The following is a 26170-nucleotide window of genomic DNA, read 5'->3' as shown; positions in this document are numbered from 1 at the left end:
CAGTGATAAAAAATAGTTATTGTAAGTAGCCTCAAGCTAGAATATATTAATAATAAGATACATAAACAGTTTATATAACAAAAGTTCTCAAAATATTGTATTTAAAATGAAAAACCTTATATTGTATAGCACAGTAGCTTGTAAATATTTTCAGCAACAGTACTTTATTCAAATGAAATTTCAAATGATTTCAGCTTATATAAATAATATTAAAATGTTTTAAAATATAAAAGTATTTTTAAAAACTAAATGTATACAAACTGTTAAAAAGTCAATTGATGAGAACCATGGATCTGTTTGGATGAACATAAATACTTCAAACAGGAGTTAGGTGACAGTGCTGGTCTCATACCCACGTCAGCATCAGGCTCATATCTACATTTTATTTTGGGTACAACATATCAAGAAAATCCTGGTGCACACAGATAAGTAGTTGCTGATTATGACTTAAAAAAAAACTCACCTTGCAATTCTTAAGATACACTTCAAATAAACTGAGCTAGAAGCCTGAAAGATGCGTAGTAGGAAAACTTTATTTTGAAATTGAATCACAAATAATTTGAGAGATGAATTGCTTACATTCGTTGTTGATAAAAAAGACCCAGACTTTCAACAGACACTAAAACATTTATGCATAGCCCATATGAGACTTTCCATATGATTAGGGGGTATAAAAATATCTTTGTTATTCTCTAACTGGACTTATTTTGTATTTCAAGCACCTTGTTACCCCAGGAGGCTTGAAATAAGTTTCAGGCAATTCAGGGTCTTCTTGCCTCTCCATGTGGTTGTGTCTATTTCTCCTGGGTGCTATGTGGTGTCCACACGAGGTGGGGCATGTGGTTCCCCATTGTCAACCATTCATGCTGGTTCCCCTGAGATATGACGTCCTTATCTGGCCAGTGGTTTCTTATTCACCCACATCACTTCCTTCTAGTGCTCCCTATATGACCTCTCTAGACTCAACTTCTTTCTCTCTATTTTCTCCCTCCCTTCTCTTCATGTCATCATGCCCTCTGTGGCACATGGGAAACAGTCTGTTGAATTGACCACTTCAGCATTATGATAAATGTGTGAGGGCTTTCCCAGACCCCTCTGCTAGATTGCTTGTAGCTTACCTTCCAGCTGCTGCCCCTGTTGGCTACTAGAGACAGATGGGTCCTTTGACTCTCTGGGCCCAATTAGGAAATGAACAGCAAGTACCCTCTGCTTTTGAGGACCCCAAAGCCATCCTCTAGCTACATATCCTCTCCGAGATTCAGTCCGGGGTTTGGTACAGGGATTCTAGCCACCCGACCCTGTATGTAACTCATAACCTTACATCTGACATTCTTTTTTTTTGTTGTCTGTGATTCCCTTTTTTTTTTTTTTTTTGAGACAGGGTCTCACTCCATTACCCAGGCTGGAGCGCAGTGGTACAATCACAGCTCATTGCAGCAGCTTCGACCTCCGGGGCTCCAGCAGTCCTCCCACCTCAGCCTCCCAGGTAGCTGGAACCACAGCTGTACACTACCATGCTGGCTAACGTTTTTTATTTTTCTTTTTCTTTCTTTCTTTTTCTTCTTTTTTAGAAATGGGGTAATCTTACCATATTTTGCAGGCCAATCTTGAAGTCCTGAGCTTAAGTGGTCCTCCCACCTTGGCTTCCCAAAGTGCAGGGATTACAGGTGTGACCCATCATGCCTGGCTTCATCTACAAATATTTACTCAATGCTCACATCCCATGCTGGGAAGTAGGGCAGTAGAATTGGAGAAATTACATCTCCATCTCATGGAGCTTAAATTCTAGTTGAGGAGACAGACAATGAACAAATGCATACTAAATATATAGTCCATCAAGTAGTGGTATTGTAGAGAAAAAATAGTGCAGGGAATGATTTAGAATCTCTTACCTCCTGAGTATGGGGTGGGAGATTGCAATTTTAAATAGTGTGTTTTGGGTAGGCCTCACTGAGCAAAGACTCAAAACAAGTGAGAGAAACCCACTGTCTGGGGAAGAGCAGGCAGAGAATATCCCAAGTGCAAAATCCCCGAGGCAGCAGCATGCTTTGGGAGTCTGAGCAACAGCCAGGAGACCTGTGTGGCTGGGGTGGAGGTAGCTAGATGGACTAGTCCTGGAAGATGAATTCAGCAAGGCAAAGGGGATAAGGGCGGGCCAGCTCTTGTAGGTCACAGAAAGGGCTTAACCTTCTCAGAAGACAACCCACTATTGGAAGATTCTAAGACATATGATCTGAGAAGCAAGATCTGACTTAGTTTGAAAAGAATTATTTTGACTGCTGGGTTAAGAATGGATTATCATGAAAAAAGGTCAGATGAAGGAAGATTAGGAAGCTATTGCAGCACTCCGAATGACAGACAATGGTGACCTGCACAGGATGAAGGCGGTAGAGGTCATCAGAAGTGGTCATTTGATCCTAGATTTGGATCTGAGATGTGCGGAAAGAGATCAGTCAAGAAAGACTCTAAGACACTGGCAAGATGGAGTTGCCCTTAAGGAGTTGTAGAAGATTGCAGAAAAGACAAGTTCAGGAGGCAGGGGTGAGGAAGATCAAGACTTTGATTTTGGACACATTGTGGTTAAGATGGATATGAAGTAGGCAGCTGGATACATAAGCCTGGAGTTTAGCATGGGTGTGTGTGTGGTGGTGGGAGTGTATACATTTGAATATGTTTTTACTTTTGAATTAATTTAATTTAAATTTAGATTTAATGAATGTCATTTAAATTTTGAGTTGATTTACTTTTGAATGTTTTAGAATTGTCTTAAAAATAAGTTTTAATTAAATACATTAGTAATTATTTATTTATAATTAAATATATAAATTAGATAAAATTAATTAAAATAAGCCTTAAAATAATTTAAGAAATCTATTTAAAAATGAATTTAAATCATATATGTGAAATTCCTGAAGTATAGTTGTAGAACTTGTATGGAGCTCAGTTTTAAACGTTGGCATGCTCTTGGTGTAAAAAGCACTGTTTGGTAATACAATCATCACAATCAATTTTTTTTGGTATGTGATATGGCAAGAAGAAATGACAGGATCTACCAATCTATGCCCCAAAAGGACTTATCTAAGCAATATTTCAATTCTCCACTGTTGGATCCATTTCTCAAAAAAAGTAGCTAAATTTTTCTTACATTGTTGAATATGCAGATGTGAACCACCAACTGCTGAGGGGCACTCTTGAGGGAACACGTACAGTGGGATAGATCACTTACTCCCTTTCAGGGTCATATTGGTTCAGCCCAATGAAGAGATTTTGTGTGATGTGCAACTTGTCATGATGTACTTTTTAAAAATAGTGTCACTGACACATATCCACTAAAATAAATTAACTTTTCTATCTTGACTGACTCACATTCTAGAAACAGCAACTTCACATGCCGGTGATGATATGAGCCACAGGGATGGGTAGGAGTGGGAACACACCAGCAAGAAGATGGCAGTGCCAGAGGCCTTTTAATGGTTTTTAGCAGAGCAGTGCAGAGGTTATGAGAATAAACCTGGACTTTTACAAGCCTGGGTTATAATTTAAGCTCTGTGGCTTTCTGGATGGGCAGACTTAATTTCTTCAAACTCAAGTATTCAGACAAAAAATATAATGGGGAAGAATTATAACTTTCTGTTGTGAAGAACTAATGAGCGAATGCTTGCAAAATACTTAGAGCAGTATGTTGCACATCGCCAGCTCTCAATAAATGATGGCTATTATTATTGGTAACTCTTTTAAAAGTAAATGTTTGGTCTCTTGAAATATCTTAAGCAGGGATGGTTTCAGATTGCCATCTGCTCTTAATTGGTGAGCAGGGCTGCCACCCCAGGCTCAGATGTAAGCTGGTACAGATAGCCCTAGTGAAAATGAGCCTCCACATCATTAAATCTATAGTTGAAACACTTCTACTGCACACTTGAACACTTGAACACACACATTTCATCTTTCTTGGCTATTTGGACTTACTAAGCATTTCTGTAATACTTTTTTCTAACTTGGCTGCTTCTCATTAGTGGTTCCTCACATCACCCATGTGAAAGGTGAATACAACAGTCCATATTTTACAGACCAGGAAATTGAGGTACAAGTCAGCCTAGTGTGGTTTGGCCAAAGGCACCAGAAAATTAAGCCCTGAAACTCGAAACTAAACCCAGAGTGTCTCATTGTTGAGTTATGGTTGACTTGATAAAGGAGAATGTTCTCCATAGTGATTCACAGCATTCAAATAAAACACAAAAGTGATGTCCTCTTCTTTGCCTAAGAGCAAATATACTACCTACAGTCATCATGTGACAGCCAGAGATACCACTGTAAGATCAAATCTGATCAAGTCGCTTTTCTATGTAAAACCTTGTTCTGGCTCTCCATGACCCCAGGATAAAGTCCATCTTCTTAATGTGGCATATGTGGCCTTCCCTGTGCTCCTCTACCTCCTGCTGCCAGCCTCATCACTCACTCCTTCTGTCCTCACTCCAGCCATGCTGAAGACTTTCAAGTCTCTTAATGCGCCTTTGCACATAAAATGTAGAAAAGAACCTGGCTCTATCTTATTTCTTCTCCTTTAGTTGAATGTCACGGTTTCCAAGAAGTTTCCCTAGATTTCTCAAGACTGGATGAGTTGGGCCTTCTGTATACTCCTACAGTACCTGAGATTTATACCACTGATCTTGCTGAAACTGTATCTTAAATCAGTCTGTCCCATGAGCCTGTTGTCTCCTTCAGGACAGTAATTATACCTGCCTCATTGTAGATCCCTAGCTCCTAGCGCAATGCCTGCAAACAATGGAGATACAATAAATACTCTTTTGATTGTATGAATGAGCAATATGCCTTGTGATTTGACATTTTCCATTGCACAAAATGGATAAATACTTTGTGTCAGACACTTCGATAAGTACTAAAGTACAATACGTTATGGTTTGAAGATTTAACAGTGGAATTTCTGGCAACTGCCAGGAGGGAGGTAAGGTGAGCTATGAAACCTATTAGTGTGGGTATTTGCATTAAGATATATCTCATCCTGGTCTCTTGGTCTTTAATCAGCATTGTCCAAGTGACTATATATTACAGTTATCCAAACTGGTACAACTTTGACAGTGGAAGTGGGCAGTATTGATAATTGTATTTTGACAATACCCATAGACTGGGGCTATCCCAGCAGAGTGAGTATGTGGTCACTCTAGGTATATGGATTACCCTAATGTGCTGTTAGTCCTGAGCTAAATCCCTGGTTTAACTGATCCATCGAACGGACTCAAAGCTGCTGCTGGGTGAGAAATCTCACAGTTGTACTGACTGAAACAGCTAAGAGACATGTAGCAGTCACTTTGCAACATATGGCTTGACAATCCTTTTCCTGAAGTAGCTCTAAACATAGTGGTAGTTATAGCTCAGTGAGGAGTAGCAGGTGAGAGTGGCCATTAAGCAATAGTTCTGTCGCTCAGTAAAAGTTTTGGCACCTGGATTTGAACATGAAGGATTCTAACTGGGGAGCTGAAAGATTTCCAGATCAGCCGAATTGCTCAAAGCTGCCAAGTTGGCCTGAGAACCTTCCTTTGTGAGTGAGATATGGATGATACTTGAAACTACTCCTTAGCTGGAAAATGCAATTTAATCATATGTTTAAAAAAGCAATAATTAAAATATTACTTTTTCAGAGCTCTTTGGTGCTCCTGAATCCATGGCTGTGCCAAATGCTTAGCTGTGCAGAGGGTGGTTATCTTTCAAGGCCAGGATAGTAGCTCCCCAATCACTGCATGTAGCTCTCAGCTTTGTCATGAGCTTAGGAGGTGAAAGAGGTGGACTTACGTATTAGCAATAAAGGTGAACATCTCTAACACCTGGAAAGTGCTGAAATTCTGGTTAGCGTGCTTATCTTATTTTGGCAAATGTCCTATATTAAATGGAAGGTGGCATGTTCCCTTTATTAAATTTCTCTTTTCTGATAGGATTTCTCCAAATTTATGTCTATTACTTATGCCTAGAAAAAATTAGTGATTTGTAGCTAACACATTCATTGACATAATACAGTGTTAATTGCTGTTGTCATGGTCTTGGATAGGAGTTAGAAATTCCTTTGTATTAACAAAAGTTTAGGAAATGTATTATTGTTTAAATATTCCACACAAATGAACATACATGGAGCAAAATAAAAACACAACAAGAATCCGTGAAGCTGGTTGAAAACGTTCACACTCTGAGACGTCAGCTTGCCATACCATCTTACCCTTTATTTAGTCTTGTTTTAGTGTCTATTTTTTTTAAGACTGAATTGACCCTAGCTGTGTTTATAAAATGACATTTTAAATTCTCTAATTCAGACCTCTAGGTCAGAGCTATAATGTTGCTTCAGGACTGAGTACCTCCGGGAGGAAAGCAGCAACAAAACAAAATATTTAAAAAAGTAGGTGCTGCATGAGTAAATTGTGCCAGTTATGTGCCATGTCCCTTTTGGGAAAGAGCAGTGCACTGTGTGCAGAAAAGAAAGTGACCCATTGCTTGGTATAAAGAACTGTAACTGATGGGGTATCTATGAGTATAACGTATTTGGAAAGCAAATTGTTGTTCATAGTCTTTATGACTTTCCTTGGCCAAACAGCAGTAGGTATTTCATGCCAAGAAGAACTGAGGGGTTTAGAACAGGAATTAGGAAGGAAAAGTCACCCTTCCAATGAGGGAAGAAAATGGCACTGGGCAGGGTGTGGTGGCTCACGCCTGTGACCCTAATACTTTGGGAGGCCAAGACGGGTGGATCACTTGAGCCCAGGGATTCGGGACCAGTCTGGGAAACACGGTGAAATCCTGTCTCTACAAAAAATACAAAAATTAGCCAGTCCTGGGGGCATGTGCCTGTAGTCCCAGCTACTGGCTGGGTTGTGGGGGTGGTGTGTGTTGAGGCGGGAAGATGATCGCTTGAGCCTGGGAGGTTGAAGCTTCAGTGAGTCTTGACGGCACACTGCACTCCAGACTGGATGACAGAGCAAGGCCCTGAAGAAAGAAAGAAGGAAAGAAAGAAGGAAAAGAAAAAGAATGAAAGAAAAGAACGAAAGAAAGGAAAGGAAAAGGAAGGAAGGAAGGAAGGAAGGAAGGAAGGAAGGAAGGAAGGAAGGAAGGAAGGAAGGAAGGAAAGAAAAGAAAAGAAAAGAAAGAAAATGGCACTGGTTATGAATGTGTCCCTACTATTAAACTGCCTGGGCTCATATCACAGCTCCTCTTTCTACTAGTTGTGTGACTTTGGGGAAGGCACTTAACCTCTTAACTTCAATTTCCCATCTTTAAAATGGGAATAATAAAAATAACGACCACATATGGTTTTGGTGAGGACCGAATGAGATTATACATGAAAACACTTAGCAAAATATTTGGCAAATAGTCAAGTCAATAAATAGCAATTATAATTGTGAAAAACCCAGTCATTTGACATCATGACTACAATTTTTATTTCAGTCTGTGCTTGAGTATATGGTTAACACCCATGAATATGTGTACTTCAGTTTTATGGGTTCACTAAGAGCATTCAGGCCTTCAACACTGCATTATTCCTAGATCAGGGAGCTCCTGAAACAAGATACATCCAGAGAGCCCCACTTTCCCTATGTACCTCAGTGGATCCTAGTCCTCTTTCCTAGCTTGGGCCTACCACGGCTTGCTCAGGGGAGCTAATGGGATTGCAGCACCAGACAGAAACAGGAGGCCATGGATGATTCTAGTTCTCAGGAATGCCTTTTAAATCGTGTATGTTCTCTGTTGCTATGTTGTTTTTTTTAAAGTATTTTTTCTTTTTCTGTATTTTTATTCTAAGGCAAAAATCAATAACGAGGCTAGGTTCAATGTCACAAGATGTGGGTATTAAGTTTCCCTGAGAAACCACATATTTGGATGGTGAATTGGCACCAAGACCTCTCACCAGACTCTAAGAACATCTCGTCTCTCTTTGAGTCTCATTCTTCTTTTCTCCTTCCAATAATTTTAACCACAAGAATACGCATCGTTTTCTACTTGTGTTTCTTCTCCTATTTTTCCTCTCCAGGCCTTCCAGTATCTTTCTAGCCAATTCTTTATATTATATTCCTTCTGTGTGAAATGCACTGTGATGTGTTGGAGGAAGAAGTAAGAAGATGTGAAATGGGGATTTTGACTGTTGTGACAGCTTGCTCTTATCTTGGTCCTATTATTAATGTCTCCAAGTCCCATTTGTAAAAAGATGAGGAATAATAAACTCACTAAAGCTGTTTCATAGGATTTTAATGAGGACAAAATAAAATATTAAGTATGCGAGTACTTCTCAAATTTTATTATTTTCAAAGGTTTCTATTTATTGTTAAATGGATTTCAATACAATTTCATCTGATGCAAAAATTAAAAAATAAGGTACATTAAAGTTCTGTTTTACTTTTGAAAATATGACCGAACTGATCCAATTCTCTTCTGTTAAAAAAATAGACTTTATTTTTTTACAACAGTTTTAGGTTCACAGCAAATTGAGTGGAAGTTAGAGAAATTCTTCTATTTTTAATTTTAAACTAAAATATGACAAAAGGATTTCCTGATGTATCCACCATTTAAGAAAAAGGTAACATTTTTCCTTTGCTGGTCTAAACGTTTATGGATTGTTCTCTTTGCTGTTTGTTTTTAGTAAATGTAAAAGGAAATCGCTGGTCTAGAGGCCTCTTGCTCTCCCTCAGCATTCTAGAATCTAGATCTGCTCTGTAAAATGTGCTAAAATGTTGCTTGTATAGCACTTGCTCTGGCCTATGCCTAAGCTCTACAAGTTTTTTGATGACCATGAAAAAGTTTTACTTCTCACATGTTCATGAGGAGCTGGAATAGATATTGTTTAATAATTGTGAATCTGTTCACTAGAAAATAAGAGTCAGATTGAAGGCTATTCGTCATTGGAACAAATCATTAGTAAGCAACTGGAGGTTTTTTTGAGCCAGGGACTGTACTCTTCGCTTAAATTTGCTAACTTATTTAAATGTCATAGACACCCTACGAAGTAGGTCATAAGAGCCCCATTTTATTGAGAAGGAAATCAAGGCTCAAAAGAGATTAAGTAATTTCTGAACACAGTGATGCATCCTGGTTGAACAACTAGGATTTCTTCTCATTTTTTCTCTTAACAGGTCCTAAGAAAATGAAGGAGCCTCTTCCTGTACTCATGGTACATAAGGTATTTCAGTATTGTACACATAAATAGCACACATCTTCTACCATGAGCAGAGAATTCCTTGGCAAATCCTCCTCATTGATAATAGTTTTGACTATGTCCTTAGGTCTTGTGCTAAATATTTTTCACATCTCATCACATTTCAGCCTTGCAGTAATCCTAAAGGTAGGATCATGAGCCCCATTTTACAGGTGAGAAATTAGAGTTTTTGCTTGCCCAAATTTATACACACATGTATCTCTTTGACTCACTAGCCTGCGTCCTTCTCTATATATCATATAGACGTCAACAATAGATATTTTCCTCAAGGGAGTAGTCTCCTCAGAAATTGAAATCATTGGTGCCATAAGCAATACAGAAATGGAAAAGGTTCCCTTGTCCCCCTTGCAGGACGTGTGATGGGGTAGTGGCTGGCTTCTTCAGTGCCCTGCTGCTGAAACCTCTAGGGGAGCATACAGGCAGGTTGTGGGGCTCTGACCCCAGGGCAGTGTCTAGGGGTGAATATTCACAGCTCCTGAAGCCCCAGTAGGTCTGTGCTACCATGTGCTCTTTTAGTTTAGCTGTCTATAGGCGGCTTGTGTTAACCAGCTCAATTAGACCCTCTACCTTGTCTCAAGGACAGAGGGTTCTCTTTATTACGGAGTTCTTGCCTTGGTGTACCGGAAGAAGTGGATCACACCTGGGTTTGGAGAATGAGTGCAAGGTTTTATTGAGTGGGGGTGGCTCTCAGCAGATGGGGGAAGGTGGAAGGGGATGGAGTGGAAAGGTTTTCCCCTGGAGTCGGGCTGCTCAGTGGCCTGAGCTCTCTTCTGACTGCCCTGCCCAACTCTGCCTCATTCCACGGATTGATGGCCTGCCCGCGTGTGGGTGTCTGTCGGGGCTTGCCTCTTGACATCCAGCCGCCCATGTGTTCCTCCACTGATGTGCTCCTCTAGACGTCCAGCCACCTGTGTGTCCGCCGGCTAGGGTCTCCGGGTTTTTATAGGCACAGGGTGGGGGTGTGGCAGGCCAGGGTAGTCTTGGGAAATGCAACGTTTGGGCAGGAAAATAAAAATGCCTGTCTTCACCTAGGTCCCTGGGCACAAGCCCCCGGGGTGGAGCCCTAGCCAGGGACCACGCCCTCCTCTACCCAGCACTTCCCTGGCGCCCTCCGTATCATTTAAAGGGACCGCGCCCTGTCCTTCCCAGCACTTCCCTTCCCTATCAATACCTACCCATTGCAGCATCCTTTTATCTCTAACTTCACTGTGAGGGGGCTACTGTGGGACGTTGAAAACTTTTGGCTGGAGTGGCCATTTTGTCTTTTGGCCATGCTTGAGACCTTTTTCAAAGACTCAGAAAAGTTCCTTCTAAAACATTGTCCTCTTTTCCTGATTCATGCCAGAGAAACAGAATTTCCAAGTAGACAAGTAAAAAGTACATTGGAATGACTTCGTGCCTGGGTTCCTGATTGTTCTCACAGATGACATCCTACAACTGTCTCACCACACATTATTTTTTGAATCATTTTCTCTAACCTAAGTATCTCTGGTAACCAAATTTTAGTAATTCCCCCAAGGCAACCTGAGGTTTGGAAACCAAGGAGGCCGTTCCAAGTCTTTTGTGGACTGAGGCATGCAACCACAGAGCTAAGGTCAGATCCCATTAAGATGGGGGGAGGGGTCGAGAGAGAGGAGGAGTGGAGAGAGCTTCATGTCTTTCCATTGTACTGGAATTTAACTGGAATGACTGAAGGCAATTTCTTTTTAAAATCCTTCCCCCCTGTCACCTCATTAACACCTCCAATGAAAGGCAGCTGTGAGACTGTTAACTCTTTGCTTGCACATTCTTGAAAGTGCTATTGGCTGGGATCTCTGGTCCTTGTGAGAAGATACCCTGCTGTCACCAATCTGGGCATCTGTAGCTTGAAATCAGGGTTTTTCCAAGATTCATATTTATACCCCAATAGTGTGCCATTCTATAGAGTGAGACATGCATTTCTGCCAGGTTTTGCATATTTTGAGCTACTACTCCATAAGCTGCAGTATGTTGGGTTTTTTGGAACTTGGCTGCCTCAAATTCTTTTTGGAAATAAAATGAGAGCGTATGTGAACATTCATTAATGTATTCAGTCATTCATTTACCCACTCACACATTTAATAAATCACATTGGATGTGTGCCTGCTACATGCCAGGCAACATGTCAACCTAAGGGGTGTAAAGGAGAGCAAAACGTCCCTTCCCTCAAGGAGTTTACTATTTAAAATGGGCTTCAATAATTATTCCAATATAATATGATAAAATGATGATAAAAGTTACTCTGGGAGCAAAACAGGAGACACAGTAAAGCAGAGTAGACTAAGGGGGGTCAGGGAAGACAGAAAAGCAATATTTGAGCTATTTTGAAGAGTAAGTAGGAGTTAGCTATATGGAGAAGAGCTGAGATGGAAAAGCTGTAGGTGCCAAGACAGAAGGGGATGATTTTGGCATTTGCTGTTGAGGATCATCTTTGTGTGAAGTGTAGTGAATACTGGTGAGATGGATGCTCAAGTGTATGACCCACTCCACCACTTGGAGATTGTAACATGCAACCTTCCAGCTGCTGGGAGTGATGACGGCTGTGAAATCTCAGCTTACCTTCTTTTGGAAATTGCCCTCAACCAAAGGGAACTTCCTTGTCTAAGTTTACACTCGTTCCCCTGGGACAGTATGCATCGAAAATATAAAGGTACAAAGATCTCTTCCCCTTAATTTAAGGCAGAAAATTCTGAATATTCATCCCATTTCAAAAGATGTCAGGAAGGTCTTCTGAAGCCTCTGATGCAACTGGACCACAGTTCAACTTCTTCTGAGATTCTTGGTTCCCACACTTTTGACTGTTGTTGTGCCCTGGCAGATGGTGCAAGAAGGGATCATAAGGTTCAGAGAGGCAGGCATGCTCAAATGGAAATACTCTGTAAGGCTGGGAAACCCGCTGGCTACATATCTTCATCAGGATGACCTGGTGGATACCCCTTTTACTTCAGTGATCAGGAATATGTTGGTGAGACAGGTTCCAGCATCACAGAGAAACTCAGCAGTGACTGATGGCAGTGGATGCTGTTAGAAAACTGAGTAGACTGATAACAATGAGACTGATAGAATTCCAAGAAATAGAGGTCAAGTGGTGACCTTTGGCTATCAAGAGGCAAGGATATTTTTTATAATGAGGGGCAAGGTTGAAGTGTTAGCTTGTTTGGGAGCTAAGTTAATAGAATGGAAGTAACATTTTACAAGAACAGTAAATATCCTTATTTCACATGTGAAAGCCTCCATAAAGCATACATCAAGGAAGAAGCAACAAATAACTAAATAGGCAGAAGGACTTTAGCAGTTGACATGAGAAATCTTTTGTTTGAGTGCTCATTTTCCCTGTGACTCCGAGCTCTTATTTCCAACACAGTGCTGGCATAATGGAGACAAAAGTGGAACTGAGGGGTGGTTAATAGGATACAGTGGCCCTGGGGGCAAAATAAATGGGGTGAGGGGCAATAAGAATGTACTCAGTTTACACAATCAGAAGAAATCAAGGATGGATGATCAAAAGGCTGAACACAGCAGCCAATCCCCTTGCCCAGTCTCTAGACCTCAGATAGTTTCTGAACCTGAAATCCTGAAAGAGATGCCAGATCTCCAACAGAAGCTGAAAGCAGAGGAAAAGATCAATTTTGGTTAATGTATGAATCAGCTCAACATGTGGGTGCAAGTCAAAAATGGGTCATAGCTGCATTACAGTCCCATTCAGGGACAACCTTTATGGGGGCAGTAGTAAGAGGAGACTCTGTCAATGAGTGGAGATGCTAATGGCACACCTAGACAAGCACTTTATATGAAAATAAAAATGGTCCAATATAAAAATAGAGAAAAACTCATGGGTAGTGGTGAATGGCTTCATTGGTTGTTCAGGGGCCAAGAAGAAGAAATATTAGAAGATGTGGTACAAAATGATCTGGAGAAGAGGCATATGTAAAGACTTATGGAAGTGACTAAAAAGAGTAAATATCCTTATTTCACATGTGAAAGCCTTCATAAAGCATCCATCAAGGAAGAAGCAATAAATAACTAAATAGACAGAAGGACTTCAGCAGTTGACATTAGCCAGTTCTCTCTTCAGCCACCCAGTGCTGGCATAGTGGAGTAGTTATGATGGCAAGGAAGAGGCTTTTCATGGATCCAATATCACGGACTTTTACCAAGGCTGACCTAGCTACTTTTGTTGGCTAATCTCTAATGTGTCCACAACCCCAATCAATGCTCAGCTGCTGACATATTACCTTCCCTTATGTAGATCAGTTACTGAGTGGTGGCAAGTTGATTACATTAGAATCCTTCCACCCTGGGAGAAGCAACCATTCATCTTGATTGGAATCATCACATATTTTTGTGTATTTGTATATGAGTTTGACTTAGGTAAGGTCTTTGTCATCATTAGGGTGTATGGTGCACCAACAAAGAATCCCATACACTACCACAGGCCTCTTTTTTTTGGCAAAGGAAGTGTTGTAGTGGGCTTATGGCTATGGATCCATTGATCCTGCCGCCACACCCAGAAGTTGCCAACGTGATGGACTTACGGATTGGCTTAGTGGAACTGGGCACTGATTTGAGGATGACGCCTAGTGAGAATGTGGCCCCATCCTATACAATGTGGTATCTACTCTACATCAATGATGATTTAATGTTTTGTTCACAATAGAAAGAGTACATTGGTCCAGGAACAGAAGAGTAGAAGCAGAAGAGAATTCTCTTATTGTAAGTCTTAGTGACCCACTTGGGAAATTTACATTTTCTCCCTGCAAAACTCTGTGATCAGTGTGTTTACAATTCCTGGTTTTCAAGAGCCAGCACTTTCACTGGAGGATATAACAAAAGTTCCATTATTAGGCAAGAATTGCCATCTGGTCACTTAGGCTTGCTTATGCCCAAAAACCAGTAGGCAAAAAAGGAGTCACCATTCTGCCATGGATACTTGACCCTGATCATCAGGTGGAGGTAGGGCTGCTGTTACTTTAGGGGTGAAGAGAACTGTATGTTTTGCACCCATGTAATCCATGGAGCATTTCTTGGTACTCCCCTGCCAAGGGACAAGTACTGCAGCAAAAGCCTAAGAACAGCCTGGAGACCAGGGCTTGGATCTTTTAGGATTGAAGTTGTGAGTCATCCCACTATGTAAGCGATGTAGATCAACAGAGGTGTTTGCAGAGAGTGACAGGAATTTAGAAAAGGTGATAGAGGAGGGAATGATGTGAGTCCGTTTCAACCATTAACACCAGCAGCAGTGTGGGGGCTGAAGTTGGTAGGTTTCTCTGAGGAAACAGACCAACCACAATCCCCAATTTGCTGTTTGAAGAATGTATTATTATATGAACCAAGTGGATCTGAGGAGTTCAAGGTGTAAACTGAAGGGGCTGTGGTGCTGTGGTGTGTCACCCAGATCCCCTTTTGGGCTGAGGAACTCATCCCCAACTCCTGGGTATATTGATGGCTCTAGGCTCTCAACTGAGCCCCTAGTTAGGTATTTGTCTTAGCCAAAGACAGTGTCCTCACTCATATTTCCTCTCCTTCCCAAGGCCACCTGTATATAATGACTGGTTACTATGGAGGTATGACTGGCCTTCTTGCCTCAACAAATCTGAAGGGCCATTTCAAATCCAAAACTTCCTCTAGGATCATCTGTGGCCTCCATTACCACTTCATGTGGTTTAAATTCTCCCTCCACCAAATCCTACTGTCCTTATCCATGATACTAAGGAGGGCACTCTCTACTAAACCACCTGCCTGCATATGTATCAAAGTCTCAGAGGCTGATTGCTAGGGAACCCCACCTATGACAAAAGGGTATGTGTGATTTGGGGCAAAACCTAAGCTATTGTATCAAAGAGACCTAAGCATTAAACAGGTTTCATAAGAGAATGCCATTTCTGTCTGATGCAACAGTCCAGATGGTTTAGGCTTACAGGCAACTCTGCTCCACAAGGTTATTCAAGAACCTGGGCTCCTGTTTCCTCATTGATCTACTTCTTCCTTGAGTGTTACCTCATTTGATTGATTGAAGTTCTCCCATTAGGTTCCCACCTATGGGAAAAGGAAAAGAGCATGGAGGAGAAAATGTCCATTGCTCTAAAGCTCACCGTTTTGGCTCTCATCGGGATAACTTAGTTCTAGATATAGAGGATATTAGAAAATACAGTCTCTAACTTATGCATCTAGCCTCAACTCTGTTATTATAGAAGAAGGAGAACAGATTTTCATGGACAACACTTTCAGCCAAGCAGAGACGGCTAAGGTGGAAAGCAGGGCTTACTTCATGTATAAACACAGTGCTAAGCTAGGATGTTGAAATATTCTTCTGAAAATCATGGGGAGCCATTGAGTAGGGCAGGAATTAAATAGTGAATCATTTGTAAGAGAGAATATTATTGTGAGGCCAGCCAAACAATGATATGACTTTTTATATGGAAATGCTATTTTGTCACAGTATCTTCCATAAGAGATGTGATCTCTAGTTTGAAAATGGGCAGTGTTTCTGATCCCTGCTTTCTCCTCACAAAGATAAAAGACCTAAGGGAAAAAATGAATGCTGTTCCTTCCAAAAAACTATGGATGGGTTCTCAACCTTTCCTTGAAAGAAGAATTAGAGTAGTCTCTTCCTTCCCACTCCCCAAAACACAGGGACAGGGTCTCAGGATGAGACTTTGTGTATTACAAAAAGTAAAATGCCATCTAGTAATATTGACTGCAGTAATACTTGCGTTTTTTGCATTGTTGGAATTTTCCATTTGACATTGGAATACATTCTTAAATAAATGTGGTTATGTTATATATCATTTTAATGGGCATTTTTCTTGCTATATTTTTCTTGCTAATGACTCATTACTTGCTGTCTATTTTGTGTTTATTTTAGACTATGGTAATGATGTTAGACAGCAAATTTGAGCAATTTTCTTATTTGAGTTCAAAATGGGTAGTAAATCAGTAAAGACAACTCACAACATCAACAATGCATTTAGCCCAGGAGCTGCTAATGAATGTACAATGCAGTGGTGGTTCAAGAAGTTTTGCAAAGGAGGTCGGGCATGGTGTCTTACACCTGTAATCCCAACACCTGTAATCCCAGCACTTTGGGAGGCTGAGGCAGGCAGATCACTTGGGGCCAGGAGTTTGAGACCAGCCTGGCCAACATGGCAAAAACCCATCTTTAATAAAAATGCAAAAATTAGCTGGGGATGATTTTACACACCTGCAATCCCAGCTTCTTGGGAGGCTGAGGCAAGAGAATCGTTTGAACCCAGGAGGCGGAGGTTGCAGTGAGCCAAAATCAGGCCACTACACTCAGGCCTGGGTGACAGAGCAAGACTCTTGTCTCAAAAACAAAAACAAACTAACAAACCAAAAAAAAAAGTTTTGCAAAGGAGACGAGAGCCTTGAAGATGAGGAGCATGGTGGCTGGCCATCCGAAGTTGACAACAACCATTTGAGAGCAATCATCAAAGCTGATCTTACAACTACATGAGAAGTTGCTGAAGAACTCAGCGTCAGCCATTCTCTAGTCATTCAGCATTTGAAGCAAATTGGAGAGGTGAAAAAGCTTGGTAAGTGGGTGCCTTGTGAGTTGAGTGAAAATTTAAAAAATTCATCGTTTTGCAGTGTCATCTTCTCCTATTCTGTGCAAAAACAATGAACCATTTCTTGATTGGATTGTGCTATGTGACAAAAAGTGGATTTTATAAAACAACTAGTGATGACCAGTTCAGCGGTTGGACCGAGAAGAAGCTTCAAAACACTTGCCACAGCCAAACTTGCACCAAACAACAACAACAAAAAAGGTCATGGTCACTGTTTGGTGGTCTGCTGTTGGTCTCATCCACTACAGCTTTCTGAATCCTGGCAAAACCATTACATCTGAGAAGTATGCTCAGCAAATTGATGAGATGCACCGAAAACTGCAATGCCTGCACCTGGCATTGATCAACAGAAAAGGCCCAATTCTTCTCCACGACAATGCCCAACCACACGTCGTACAACCAATGCTTCCAAAGTGGAACAAACTGGGCTACGAAGTTTTGCTTCAACCGTCAAATTCACCTGACCTCTCCCCAACCACCTACCACTTCTTCAAGCATCTCGACAACTTTTTGCGGGGAAAACATTTCTACAACCAGCAGGATGCAGAAAATGCTTTCTAAGAGTTCATCCAATCCCAAAGCATGGATTTTTATGCTGCAGGAACTAACCTATTTCTTGTTGGCAAAAATGTGTGATTGTAATTGTTCCTATATCACTTCAAAGTTGTATTTGAGCCTAGTTATAATGATTTAAAAGTCAAGGCCTGAAACCGCAATTATTTTTGCATCAACCTAATATATGGGGGTGTGTGGAAGAAAGAGTGTTGGAGTCATTTGGGTCCAGTCAAGAGAGTGTGCTTGGCTCAGCCTTGGCTCTTCCTCTAGATTTATGACTTTTCTCAAATTGCTTGGCTTCTCTGGAATTTACTTCTAAATTAGGACATTTGACAAAATAATCTAGAAGTTTCCCTTCAGCTTAAAACCTTAACTTACTCTGAATAGGTCTTGAAACTGAAATTTGGAACCAGCTAGAGTTAGAGCCCAAGAAATGTTTGTTGAATTTAATTAAATTTCTGATTTTTATTTTAGCAAAGCAAATCATTGCTTGACCCTCAGCCCACATGGGAAAACCACCCCTAACATTACAACAGCAGTAACAACAACAAACAACTACGTGAGCTTTCTACAGCCTCTGATGAATTATCTGAGTAGATGAGCTTTCTTTTTATCTGCCTGTTCCAGACGTAGATTTCACTGAATGATGAGTGAAGGGGAAATTCCAAGAGAGGGGCCCATCTGCACGGCCCATGGCCTCCTGGAGTCTATCTCATATATCACAAAGGTGGAGAGATAAAGAGGACACAATGGAACATCTAATGTGCTCTTTTCCTCATGGTATTTTGATGTCTATGGGAAAAGAATTATGAGGGATTGTCCATTTAAACTAGAGCATGCCAGGTCTCTCGGGGTTGGCATTCAGTTTGGGCAGTGAAGCACATTCTCAGTTTCACACAGCTGGCTTGGGAGTGGCAGACACATTTCCACTATTCTGGGTCTGGTTCAGAGAGGAAGATCACTGGTTACTGTCTGTGACTGCAGCAGCTTAGGGAGCCAATGAAGAGAGAGGTGAGAGGCTGAGGCAGAATGAAATTCACTGAACTGAAAATTCACCAGAACACTAAGGCTCATATCGGCAAAAAAAGGACCACGTGACCTCCTGCAACCACTTCTGACCCTGACCCTTCATTTTCTAGATCTTAAAAAAATAAAGTAGCACCTGCGGGACGCTCAGTCTTGAGTGACTTGAATAAACCTGAGCTGTCGGCTGAAGGGCAAGAATCATATATTTGTGATTAGAATCAATGAGCAGCAAGGTGTGTACACAAACTGGCAATACTTTGATGGCAAATCCTTCCTTTTCAGATATTTTTGAAAGGCTAATTTACTTATAAATTTTAATCTCCCCCAGATTAGTGGTCATGTCAGCACTTAAAATGCTGGCAGGGGGAAAAATCAGTATCACGTGTGTCTTTAAAATGGGAGACACAGGACACCTGGCCTCTGTTAATACAGGGACACTGTACAAGAATAAACTAGGGCATAATACAGTTCTTATTCTGAATTGGAATCCATCTGTACTCTACAGTAGGAAGACAAAAGGGGATTGTTAGCACTTAAGGCACCTTGACACGGTCGTACCGTTTGACTCTTTTATTAATTGCCCCATCTGCTAAGTGAGAGCTCTCTGACACAGGTTGGCGCAGAACTCTTAAAGCCCTTAGTCTGCTTCCTATTGGTTCCACATGTGTTTGTATTTGTTCTCAGTAGGCAGAGATTCCAGAGAGAAAATGAACCGCTGCAGATCGATTGCAGTATCAGTCATGCAGAAGACATGGTGAAGCGTGCCATTAGATTTTGATCTAGTTTTAACCCTTGGGAGACGGTTGCCCTGGTTCCCTTGGCTTTTGTTTGCCTGGGTTTTTGTTTGAAGGCTCAGATGCTAATAGTGGGACAGAAAAGGCAGTATGATGCCCTCATTTTAGGAAATGCAACATTTCTCCTTTAAGTCATCAGTTCTCAAAAATCTTTTGTCTCTGTCTTGGACAGAGCAATAGAAAAACCAGAAAACATTAATGTTGGGGAGGGTGTGTGTGTGTGTGTGTGTGTGTGTGTGTGTTATTGCTGCTGTGAAAAGATATGCTCTGTTTACGTAGCCAGTGATAATTTCCAACAAAAGTACATTGACAGTGCAGGCAGTCTGGGTCTAAAATGACGAAAGACAGACCAACCAAACTCAAGAGTTTACTTAGGCAATCATTCTCCCTGGTATGATTTGTCTTTGTCCTTTCCTTTTTATTTTGTTTTAAGGAGATTCAATGAGATTGAGCTAAGGATGTGGTGTCTATTTCAGCCTCAGCTTTGCAATTTCCGCATTTAGCCTGGATTATGTTACAGCCAACGCATGCTGGGATATTTTTCTACGTACAATTTGGAGATAAAAGAAACAGGAAAGGCGTGGCATCTCCTCACAAAGTTCCTTTATCATGGACTCTGGGGCTAGGGGTTGCATGGTTGTGTGTGTGTGTGTGTGTGTGTGTGGGTGTGTGTGTGTAGAGAGAGAGAGACAGAGTGACAGAAAGACAGAGTGACAGAGATAGTGAGAGAAGTAGGAAAAGATTAAAAGTCTTGGGCCACCAAACAAAGCTCTTGCCTCTTGGTGATGTCCTTTATCTTCTCACTAAGGATATCTGAATTCTCTGCTCTGTTTTCTGAAACTCCAGGAACCTAAAACTGGAGATGACGGGGACAGGGCTGAGGCCTGGTCTCAGCATACAGTGGAGAGCCTGAGGTTCAGAAATTACTTAGTACAATGTTTTTGTCAGCCCCTGAAATTGCATTTTCTGCTACAAGTCTGTCTTTAAGGCTCCACACCTTGCTCTGCTTATATAAGCAGGCTGTCCCTTTCTTCCCTGTAAAGGAGCATTGTATCCCTTGGGACTCTTGCTATAGGGGGCAATAGAAAACATAGTCCAATTGACTTCCTTAAAATGTGTTTTATGAGTTCACATAAATGTATGGGGTAGCGGTAGAGTTGACTTTGGACATGCCTGAATTCAGTGACTCCAAATTTTCTCTGCTCTTCTAAGTCTGGCTTCATTCTCAGGCTCCATTTGGTGGCATGATGGCTGAATTAATCTCCTCCAATTTCATGTCCTGGTGGAAAGAGAACCTGTCTTTCTCCTAGTAGCTCAAGAAAATGTCTCAGTGGGTCTGGCTTAGACTGATTTACATGCACAACAATGAATCAATCCCTGTGGCCAGTTGAATGAAATACTCTGTCTAAGGCTGAAACCATCCTATTCCTAAAACTGGGGTAGAAGTCAGTCTGAAGCTTATGGGCTAACATTTGTGAGAAGGTTGTTTCTAAGAGAAAAGTCTGGGTGCTATTATTGAAAGGAAGAGCAGAGGCTGCCCATCCAAAGAACAGTCCAAAAGTTATCCACTGCCAGAGTCTTATAAGCTCAAAAGAAACAGAGTAACCTGGTCAGTTCCATAAAGGCTCGCGCTCTCTCTCCCTCTCTCTCTCTCTCTCTCTCTCTCTCTCTCTCTCTCTCTCTCCCTCTCTCCCCCCCTCCCCCCTCCCCACCTCCCCCCTTCTCCCCCCGGCTTTCTTTCTGTGTGTGTGTGTGTTGGCAAGGATATTGATTAAACATACTGCTTTCAGGGTCAGATATCCTGGGATCATATCCTAATTCTGAAAGTTACTAACTTTTTGAATTTTTTATAAATTACTTAAAATGTTGGATTTACATTCATGCTATAAAGATTTAAGGTAGGGTTAACTCAGCATGATATCTAAATAAATAAGCATTTTACATTTTATTAATGATCTCGTTTGTTCTTGCCTACTCCTGCCATACATAAAAATAACATTTCATGATAATTAAACAATTTCTCATAAGCAATTTATGTTTTAAACATCAACTCTTATACAACTCTCAAGATACTAGCTGACAGCATCAGGTAGTGTCTTGAGAGCTGTACAAAATTTTACTTTCCTAAGTTCCCCTCTGTGTTTCAGAAGGATAAACTGCTTTTTCTTATGTGGTATATATTCCCTACTGCCACAGACTCTTCTTGAGAGAGTAAGTTTTACCTAAGTGTACCCAGAATGACTGTGTCTCTATGAAGGATGAGATGACTTGTCTTTTCAGTGAAAACATCTTTTGCTGCACTAAGCTTGTGCCCCACTGCAGGAATCTATTAGTTCACAAAACTTTCACCTTCCCACAAATGTTTCAACAGCTGGGACGCAAAGTCTCACTTAGAGACAAATGTGCACACCACATTTACAGTCTGAAATTCAATCTTCTAACATCAGTTGATTAGAATGAACATTAAATGCATTGTAATTCTTTTCATTTAAATGGCAGCCAATAAATTTATACCATAACCCATCCCCTATTTCAATAGCATATTCAAAAAGTTTTAATTAATGTTATTTTTACCAGCTGATGTCTAAATATTTACTAAATTTTTCAGGTGCTCAGGGCATGTAGAGTACCCCAGTATTTACAGGGCTATACATACACACACACACACACACACACACACACACACACACACAGGGCAAGTCATACTTTCTTTGTGGCAATTAGGAACATGTTTCTGATTATTTTCTTTAAAAAGTATTTCAAGGCTGGGCGCAGTGGCTCACGCCTGTAATCCCAGCACTTTGGGAGGCCGAGGTGGGCAGATCACGAGGTCAGGAGATCGAGACCATCCTGGTTAACATGGTGAAACCACGTCTCTACTAAAAATACAAAAAATTAGCCGGGTGTAGTGACAGGCGCCTGTAGTCCCAACTACTCAGGAGGCTGAGGCAGGAGAATGGTGTGAACCCAAGAGGTGGAGCTTGCAGTGAGCCGCGATCATGCCACCGCACTCCAGCCTGGGTGACAGAGCGAGACTCCATCTAAAACAAAACAAAAAAAGAGAGAGAGAAAAAAGAGAACTATTTCAATAGGATTCCCTCTACCTCAAGTACCACCTCCTCTGAGAGATCATCTCTCTTAATCAGTTTGCACAGTGCTTGGCGTGTAGTTAAAGCTCAATAAACGTGAGCTATGTTCAACTGATTATAGTTATTATGTGACTTTAATTATTAAACAGTACTGTTGATAATGTTAATTCTACTGGGCTCCTTAGTTTTCTAAACTGGGAACCATTTTATGTGGATCTCACCCATATTTGATTAAACCACTCAGGCTATCTCACTGACCCAAAGGGATTGAACACATTATTATTCCTGAAAAATTATCTGCTGTAAGTTCATCTCTTTTGTGGATGTTTACAAACCTCTTTTCCTGAAAGTTTCATATACTCCAGCTAGCCTACCTTCTAATGAAATATGTATCCTGAGAAAAGAACATTGCTCCCTCCCAACACCTGCTGAGGACACTTCTTCTTTTCCCAAGTTGCTCTTTTCCTCTTTTTACAGTGAATGTATCATTGTCTAACATACCGTGTATCATTTACTTTACTGATTATATTTATTCTTCTATTCTTGGCCTCTCCCTGGCAGAATCTAAGTTCCATGAAGGCAGAAGTTTTTTGTGTCTTTTGTTTGTTGACTGATGTATACCAGGCATCTTGAGCACCATTTCTTTCTATCTTTCAAATGACATTTTTCGTTGTACAGGTTTCAGTTGTACAGGTTTATAGTGTTTCTGGGATAAGAGCAGCTTTATTCCAAGTAAGAGGAGGATTGGAGTGTTGATCTTGATCAATCTTTTTTTATTGCCATCCTACTCATACTATGAACGTCTTCCTACCTGGCTGCATTTTGGAATGGGCAACTAGTGTGACTTGGTACTCATGGGCTTCAAACTACAGAATGAGAAGACTGCATAAATTCCCATGATTCAAAGACTCCCTGATGTGTTGGTCGGCTAGGGGGAGGAGTGGGAACTGAATACATGAAAGGGAAAATACTATAGTGTCTTGAATTATTGAGGCTAAAAACCGATTTCATTTTTGGACATCATCTTTGTCTCTTGTACTTGGGGAGAACCAAATCCTCTGATGCTTCCTTCCCAGAATTTTCCTGCACCAATTATCAATTTATTAGCTGAGTTGAATGTGACAAAAACTCCAAAATTATGGTAGCTTCATCAAGATAATATTATAGTTCACTTTTTCATAAAAATAATGCAAAGGTAGAAGGATTGGCATGGTGGCACCATGGGGTCATCAGGGATGCAGGCATCTTTCAACACTACCATATCTAATGTGTGGTCCTTATCTTCCTGATCCAGGATGGAGGCAGAGGATGTGCCTTTATATCTGTATTCCAGGCCAGAAGTGCTATGAAAGTACATGGAAAAGAGACGCAAAACTGCTCCTAACACTGTTGCTATAATTTAATTGCCAGAACTTAGTCTTATGGCTATTACTATCTATAAAGGAGGTCTGGAAATGTAGCTTTTATTCCTGATGACCCATGTCATCAGAAAATGTTGCATTTTTTTTTCTTTTTTTTGGCACCAAAGTCCAGTCATTTAATAACAAATGCTCCCTCCACCCTCACTCCGTCACAGCACCCTGAGAAGCATGGGTCCAACTGTGTGGGAGGGGGCTGTGGAAAGCCAGGGTGAATGGAGGCAGCAGGTAAGGGGCTGGGTGGGTCCCTGCCCCTCCTATCACTGGCTCCTAGGAGCACAGAATCAGTCTGGGCATAGAGACCTCTTCTCTGCCTAGGCACCGGCAGGGCAGCTCCATCCAAAGGAGGCCAGGGCTGTCCACCAGCCCCGCCAGAGAGCATGAGGGGTCCTCTTTTTACAGTGAGTGTATCACTGGCTGGAGAAAGGAGGAGGAGAAGAGCGACTGTGTCCATCACACTTAGGTCCTCTGGCCCGCCTCTGCCACGTCCAGCTGCTAGGAGCTGGCCTTTGTCCTGTGAGGGGCCACTGGCACTCACTCCAGCCTTGGCTTCTTGGCCTTCTTCTCAGACCTCACCACCTCATCGTGGGCTTTCCGCTTCTCCACCAGCTTGTTGGCTTCTTGGTTTTTCACCTCTTGCCAAACATGATCTTCTGGTACAGGTACTTCTCCCGCTTCTTCATCATCATAATGGCCAGGCATTTGGCTTCCCTCTCCTCCTCCTGGGCTAGCCGCTGCTCATCCTCCAACTTCAAGGTGCCTGTCTTCCCCTTTATCCTCTGCTCCTCCAGGGCTGCCAGGTGGGCCTCTTCCTCCTTTTTTTGAACCAGCCTCTGCATCTTCCTCCTCCTCCTCCTCCTCTTCCTTTTCTCCCCCTTCATCACTATCACCTTTGTTGTCGTCTTCCTCTTCCTCCTTCTCTTCCGACGCATTCAGGATTCCTGGGTCCCCTCCCCGCTGCAAAGCCAGCAGCCTCAGCTTTTCAGGTGGGATGTAATCTCCTTCCTTCTCGGTCACAAAAGGTGAAAGGTGTGGGGCTGGCTGCACCCCAGGGAAGTACTCTGCCACGGGGAGGAGAAGCCTAGCGTTTACCAAGTCAAACACCCACTAGGGCTGCAGGTAGCACCTGCCAATGATGGAGGTCTGCTGCCCAGGCCGGTCGAAAATCTGGTGGGTGATGTGAGAGTTCGTGACGTCATAGGTGGCCCCAATGCACAAAGACTTGTCCCAGGACACTTCCCCCAAAAAACTCCTGATGACGAAGGCCAGGGCCTCACGGGGCACCTCTAGGTTCAGGAAGAACTTTAGGCTCTCAGAAAGCTTCTTGTGCTTCTCCTGTGCCTCCAGCTCCTTCCTGCGGTCTTCTTCTGTGCTGACGTCTCCCCATCGGTGGGAAACTCATCCACCTTGGGCTTCTCCTCTGTGGCAGGCACCACCATGCAGACCAGGCTGGCACTGAGGGCTGCCAATTTCTCCATGGAGCTATTGGAGTCCAACGCATGGGTGCCCTCAATGGCCTTTGCCTCTCTTTGGGCCTGACCCTTGAGCTTTAGTGGGTGGTGGAGGTTGAATCACTGGCAGAGGCAGAAGTTGACGAAGCCCAGCAGGGTAGCCTAGAACTTGGTGAAGGTGGCCATGACCCTGTAGTCCATGTCTGCTGGGTGGTCATGGGAGAAGGCATAAGTGGTGCTGTCCCAGGACCTTGACCTGGTAGTGAATGCCTTTGATGGACAGAAAGACCTTGTGGCAGGGCACGAGCAGCAATGATGTAGTGCATGAACTCCATGGTGAGTGGTCTGTACATGGCCCTTGCCAGTCTGTGGGAAGGTGGAAAAGAGGAAGCACAGGGAGAAGGCGTTATTCAGGTCCCACAGGGCATCGATGAACGTGGGGTACCATTCCTTGATGATGTGGTCAAGTTTGTAGTTGGGCTTATTGTCCTTTAGATGGTCTACAGTGTTTCCACTTGCTTTTCCCATAGGCCTTCTGGACCTCCCGGACTAACACCTTGTATTCTCGGAACTTGTTGATGATGGCTTCATGGAGGAGAAACCTGATGTCTTTGATAAGGTAAAAAGTTCGGGCCAATGTAGAACCCTTGTTAACCTTCTTCTTGTGTTTGGGTTCATGGGGATAAATGCCCTTCAGAATGCACAGCCGCCTAAAGTCAGCCAGGCTTAGCTGGAGCTTCTTACAGGCTTTGTTCTGGGTGATGTAGTTGGTGGCTGAGCCTCGTTCATACTTCTTCTTCCCAAGGCCTCCCATGGCTCCATGTTAAGGAGCCGACTAGAGCTGCGCGGATGGACAGCGCCACTTCCTCCCAACAAGGTTTTTATTACTAAGAAAGAGAGAGAGAAATTAGTAAGCGGGCAAGTTGCCTTCTCAGTTCAAACCACCTTTATGATACTCAGTAACTAGAACCCAAGTTGTTATAATTACTAAGTACCTCAGCTTTCTTCTCTGCAAGTTTAGAATG

General features: G+C 42.1%; 1 pseudogene; it reads right to left on the bottom strand.

Moving 5' to 3' along the window:
* Positions 1–24228: 24228 nt before the first annotated feature.
* On the bottom strand, positions 24229–25959 carry LOC104655273 (annotated as a pseudogene).
* Positions 25960–26170: the final 211 nt, after the last annotated feature.

Source organism: Rhinopithecus roxellana, chromosome 16 (assembly GCF_007565055.1).
Source record: "Rhinopithecus roxellana isolate Shanxi Qingling chromosome 16, ASM756505v1, whole genome shotgun sequence".
In the NCBI taxonomy this organism is placed as follows: domain Eukaryota; kingdom Metazoa; phylum Chordata; class Mammalia; order Primates; family Cercopithecidae; genus Rhinopithecus; species Rhinopithecus roxellana.
The sequence above is the reverse complement of the archived record's forward strand: the minus strand, read 5'-3'. Positions and strand labels throughout refer to the sequence as shown.